We start from the raw sequence: 6,260 nt of genomic DNA on the forward strand, positions 1-6,260 counted from the left end.
TAAAAAACAACAGACAAAAAATGGAAGGCAAAATAGAAGACTAGACCCTCCTAAAAATTAGATGCTTACGTGCATCAAAATATTTCAACAAAAGAGTTCAAAGAGAACTTACAAACTGGAGAAAAAAAAATTGGCAATGATACATCAGACAGGGGACTAATTTCTAAAATTTACAGAAAGTGTCAACATCTCAACAAGAAAAAGACAATAACCCAATTAATAAATTGTTAGGGGACATGAACAGACACTTCACAAAAGAAGACATTCATAGTCAACCAACAAATATTTCATAAGTAGTCATTAGAATGATATAAATTAAAACAACATTGAGATATCACCTCACCCCAGCATTAATAACAAAGTTGAAAAAACAAACAAACAACTGCTGGCAAGGGTGTGGAGAGACTGGGGCCCTCCTGTTTTGCTGGTAATTGTACAATGGTTCTACCATCATGGAAAATGGTATGAACCTCCCTCAAAAATTTTTAAATAGAAATGCCTTATGACCCAAGATTCCTCTACTTGGTATATATACTCAAGAAATAAGAACCATCACATGAATAGAAATGTGCACACCCATGTTCATTACAGCTCTATTTATGACAGGAAAAGATGGAGATAGCCTAACTACCCATTGATGGAAGAAGGGATAAACAAGCTTTTGTACATAAACATTGTGGAATACTTAGCAACGTTGAGAAGGAGCTCTGGTAGCGTAGTGGTTACGAATCAGGCTGCGAACCGCAAGGTCAGCAGTTCGAAACTACCAGCTGTTCCGCGGGAGAAAGAGGAGGCTTTCTGCTCCCGTAAAGATTTACAGCCTTGGAAACCCTGTGCAGGGTCACTATGAGTCAGAATCGACTCCACAGCACATAACAACAACAACAACAAGCAACGTTGAAGAAGAACAATGAAATCTGTGAAACACCACATAACATAGATGAACCTGGAAAGTGTTATGCTGAGTGAAATGGTTTTTGTTAGGTGCTGTGAGTCAGTTTTGACTCAAAGCAACTGCATGCATGATAGAATTAAACACTCCCAGGTGAAATTAGCCAATCACCAAAGGACAAATAGTGTATGAGACTATAACTGTAAAAAGTCAAATTTTCACATTGAAAGAAACATTCTTTGATGGTTACCAGAGTGGGAGGAAAAGGAAAGTCGTTCACTGGTTAGAGGATAGACATGTGTTAACTTGGATGAAGGGGAAGGCAGTATGTAACAACACTAGTAAAGTATACTCACTTGGAATACAAATTATTTTTTTAAAAGGAGACAAAATGTTCGGCCCCACCCACAGTGATCCTGACTCAATAGTGCTAGCCTGGGTCTAAGAATTTGTGTTGCTGGACTGCAAGGTCATTTTGAACCAGAGGTCCACAGTTCAAACTCACCAGTTGCTCCTCAGAAATCCTATACAGGATTGGTATGAGTCGGAACCGACTCGTCAGCACTTAACAACAATAATAATAAGTTCTCAGAACAATTGATTAAGTCTATTGAACAGACCACTTTTTGTTTGCCTGTTGTTGATTTGCTTTCATTTAGCAATGCTGTATAGTCAGCACTTCACAGTTCTCAACTACCTGTTGCTATAATTTATTTCACTAAATATGGCTCATATTGGAAGGAGCCCTACTATCGTAGTGTATTATACATTGGGCTTCTAACAGCAAGGTCAGGAATTTGAATTCACCAGCCACTCCACAGGAGAAACATGAGGTTTCTATTCCTGTCAAGATTTATAGCTTCGGGAAACCTCACACAAGGTTGCTCTAAATCAGAACCAACTCAATGGTACACAGCAGCAGCATCTTCTCTCATTAGAGACAATGGCCACATTTTACAATGTGTTTGAATGTATTGACTATTATACTTCCACTCCAGAGTAACCTTATTGAGCCGTCTCACAACTGGTTTTATGTTGGAGCCCACTGTTGTCATTGTGTCATTCCATCACATCGGGAGTCTTTCTCTTTTTCACTGACCCTCTACTTTATCAAGCATCATGTCCTCCATGGACTGGTTCTTCCTGATAACATGCCCCAAATTAGAGAGACAAAGTGCAGCCATACTTACCTCTAAAGAGCATTCAGGCTGTTCATCATCCAAGACAGATTTGTTTGTTCTTTTCACAGTCTGTGGTACTTTCAATACTCTTTACCAACATCATAATTCAAATACATCAATTCTTTTCTGTCTTGCCAATTCATTGTCCAACTTTCACGTGTATGTGAGACGACTGAAAATACCATGGCTTGTTTGGGTCAGGTATACCTTAGTCCTTAAACTTTTAACACTCTAAAGGTCTTTTGCAGCAGACATAATGCAATATGGCATTTGATTTCTAGACTGCTGTTTCCATAAGCATTGATTGTAGATCCATGAAAAATGAAGTCTGACAAAATCAGTCATTTCTGTATTTATCATAATGTTATTTATTGGTCGAATTGAGAGGTTTTTTTTTTTTTTTTACATTGAGGCACAATCCATACTGAAGGGTATAGTCTTTGATATTTATCAGTAAGTATTTCAAGTTTACTTTACTTCTAGCAAGCAATTGTGTCTTCTGCATATCGCCCATTGTTAATGGAGTCTTCCTTCAATCCTGAGGCAATGTTCATCTTCATACAATACAACTTCTCAGGTTACTGAGTGAGCAGACAGATTGAATAAGTATGTGAATGGGTACAATCCTGATGCACACCTTTCCTGATTTTAAACCCAGTATCCTCTTCTTCTTTTAGAACAACTGATTCTTGATTTATGAACAAAATTAATGTTGCGGCAGTGCGAGTCAGAAAGAACTCAACCCGAAAATCATAAAAAGCAAAGTTTATTGCTGGTGGCCAGAGTCCAAATCACTCTGACCCCCAAGTGAGGAGGGGAAAAGAGTTTTACACAAAAACACAGGGTGGTTAAAACAAACAGACGTGGCTTGTTACCTGGGGTGGAAAATTCCAGCAGACCCTTATCCTGTAAGTGGGAATAAACCCACCAATAAACCCTTATCTTGTTTGTATGGATGGGCTAAGTTTTTAACCTGTTTGTTCAGGTGTCCTTGGGTCATTCTGATCTTCATGATTTTTCTGTAAGAAGTTTATTATTTTTCCATAGGGTGAGACAGGGCTGAAAGGACTTAGTGGATACCTAGTTTATATGGGGGCTGTTAGTCATGTTAGAACATTAAGCTTCTGGAATCCTCATTTTTCATAATTTTATCATAAGTTGTTATGATCCATACAGCTGAAAGCATCTGCATAATCAATAAAGCACAAGATTCACCTGATGTCAGCTGTGATAGCCTTAGTTCCACATCTTCTTTTGAATCCAGCTTGAATTCCTACTAGTTCCCTGCCGATGGACTGCTATAGCTATTTTAAAATCGTCTTCAGCAAAATTTTACTTCTGTGTGATATTGATGACTTTACTTTATGATATCTGAATTCCTTTGGGTTACCTTTCTGTGGAATGAGTACAAATATGGATCTCTTCCAATTAGTTGGTCAGGTAGTTATATGCCAGATTTCTTGGCATAGATGGATGAATGTCCCAGCGCCACATCAACTTGCTGAAACATTTCAAATTGTATTCTGTTGATTACTGGAGTCTTGTTTTTCACCTTGGATGACTGCCTTCCATGCACCTTGGACTCTCTCTCTCTCTCTCTCTCTCTCTTTTTTTTTTCAATACTGGCAGTTCTTGATCGGTTCTTGTGGTGGCTAAACACTGACCACTCCTTTTTGGTACAGTGACTTTGTATCCCTTCCATCTTCTTTTGATGCTTCCTGCATCATTTGATATTTGATCTTGAAATGCTGATGAAAATCAAGACTACAACCTTCGGTATGGATTTCGCTTCAATGTGAAGAAAACAAAAATCCTTACGACTGGACCAATAAATAACATCAAGAAAAATGGAGGAGCTGAATCATGGATCACACTGATAATGAGTTACAATGCTGGATCATTGTGTGGTCTTGATGTTCACAGACAAATTCTTACAAAGCTCATCTCCAAGCAAGCAAGCAAAGCCAAAACTGCACCTCGAACAGCAAGTACTGTGAACAGGATGCCTGCAAAGGCTCCGACTGGTGATGAAGGGCTAGGGCCAAAAGAGTCAAGTCTGACGCCTCAGAGAGTTAGATTTGTCTTCTCAGCTCTACTTTAGAAGGATTTGATTATAATGAAGAAGAACGGTATGACCGAAAAGAGGGTGAGCACTTTGGAAATCAGCGATGATTTCCAGAACACCTGTTTTGGGACTTTCATATACACATCTTAGGTGAAAAGGATGATACACCAGTACATTCCTGTGACAACTATGGATTATCTATTAAAATCTATGGCTGAATGATTCCACACAAGCATGTTTTTTTTTTTCTTTTTTGCTGTGATTGTGCTATCTTACATGAAAAAAAAGGAATTAAGATGTGTCCAGGCTGTAGTGATCCTGTGCAGTGGATCAAGCAGTGTACATGAGGTTCTCTCTTCATGTGTAGCTTTGTTCAAGGCTGCAAGAAAACGTATTTGTCTCAAGGAGACTTACAGGCTCATATCAACCATGGCCATATGAGACCTGGAAAATTTGTTGCCTGGGCTTCACTTGAAAACCATCCTCCTATTGCCGCCCCCATCCCCACCCCCACCACCAACTGAAATCCCTGATGGGTTTATAATACTGCCAGGCAAGCATCATGTGAGCCATGTCCCACCAAAGCAACACATCATGATGCCACCACCTCCTTTGCAACACGTGCCACACGAGCACTATAATCAGCCCCATGAGGATATTTGTGCTCCTCCAGCAGAATTGTCCATGGCTCCATCTCTACCTCGCATGGTTAAGTCAGGAAACCTTTCATATTTCAACAAGAAAACACAGCAATGTAATCACCATCCCTATTCAGGATGACTCAAGTTCTGGTGCTAGAGAAGCACCACCTTCTGCCCCTGCACTTGCTCACCATCATCCTGAATATCAGGGTCAACCAGTGGTATCACACCCTCATCATACTCTGCCTCCACAATAACATTATGCACCACCTCCACCTCCTCCACCACCAATAAGCCATACAGTGCCATCCTCCCCAGGTTGCAGGTACATCCTCACGTGGTGTATAGCCAAGCTCCACCTCCACCAATGACCTCTGCTCCACCTCCAATAACCCCTCCCCCTGGACATACTATTGCCCAGATGCCACCTTATATGAACCATCCTCCTCCAGGACCTCCCACACCTCAGTATGGTGGCCCACCTGGATGTGCATCCTTTTCTCACCATTACAACCCTAACTCTTTGCCCCAGTTCACTGTGAGCCCTCCATTTACACAGCAGAGGGAATGAGTCCTGGTCTATGGCCTGCGCCAAGAGGGCCACCGCCGCCTCCATGGATGCAGGGTCCGCCTTCCCAAACCCCACTTCCTGGATCACATCAACCAGATCAGATACGATACAGAGCTTAAATAGTGTGTTAAACTGAAGATATAATAAATAAGGAAAAAAAACAAAAACCCAACGACTTACATATAGTCAACCTTTGCATTCAGCTTTGACTATTTGGGGAAGGAAAAGCACCTCGTACAGAGCGGACTATAAGACTCTTTAGGGTCTTGTCTTTTAGAATGGTTTAAACCTTGACTTTAGGACTGATTTCAAGTACTATGCTGTAGTTCAGGTAAGTGGCTCAGTTGAGTACAGCTATATTTTAACAACTTTGTTCTCCTAGTGTGTAAATTGACCCAGAGGTGACCATTTGTAATATTATTTCCTGAAAAAAAGTATTCATTGTTGCACTTTCAGAAGTATTACTTTGGTTAAACACAATCTTTACTTTTCCTTGTGATACATTTTTGTTAACCTGTGTAAACGGATTTTACACAGTAAAATGTCAAATTAACTTGCCTTTACTCAGGTCTCATTATTGTATAATAGGGTTTTCCCTCTAACTTGAAATTTAAAAGCCTTTGTTTCTTATTTCTTGTGTTGGAGCAGTCTAAACTCGAAATGCTTTACCCTGAAGTTAACAGTGAAGACTACCAATTTATTTTGTATTGGAGAAAAGTAATGACTAAATTGCAAATTTCAGGGCTTTATAAGGTGCCTTTAGAGTCAGCTTTTGCATTATAGGGTCTTGTTAAGTCTACCTAAGATAATCACTTTTAGTTTATACAGAACTCTATGATTCTGAGGGCTATGCCACCAGTATTTTAAATAACCGGCAGGGTCACCCATGGTGGACAAGTTTCAGATGAGC

General features: G+C 40.0%; 1 pseudogene; it reads left to right on the forward strand.

Moving 5' to 3' along the window:
• The first annotated feature begins 3,936 nt into the window (after positions 1-3,936).
• On the forward strand, positions 3,937-5,469 carry LOC102837621 (annotated as a pseudogene).
• Positions 5,470-6,260: the final 791 nt, after the last annotated feature.

Source organism: Chrysochloris asiatica, unplaced genomic scaffold (assembly GCF_000296735.1).
Source record: "Chrysochloris asiatica unplaced genomic scaffold, ChrAsi1.0 scaffold00003, whole genome shotgun sequence".
Taxonomy (NCBI): domain Eukaryota; kingdom Metazoa; phylum Chordata; class Mammalia; order Afrosoricida; family Chrysochloridae; genus Chrysochloris; species Chrysochloris asiatica.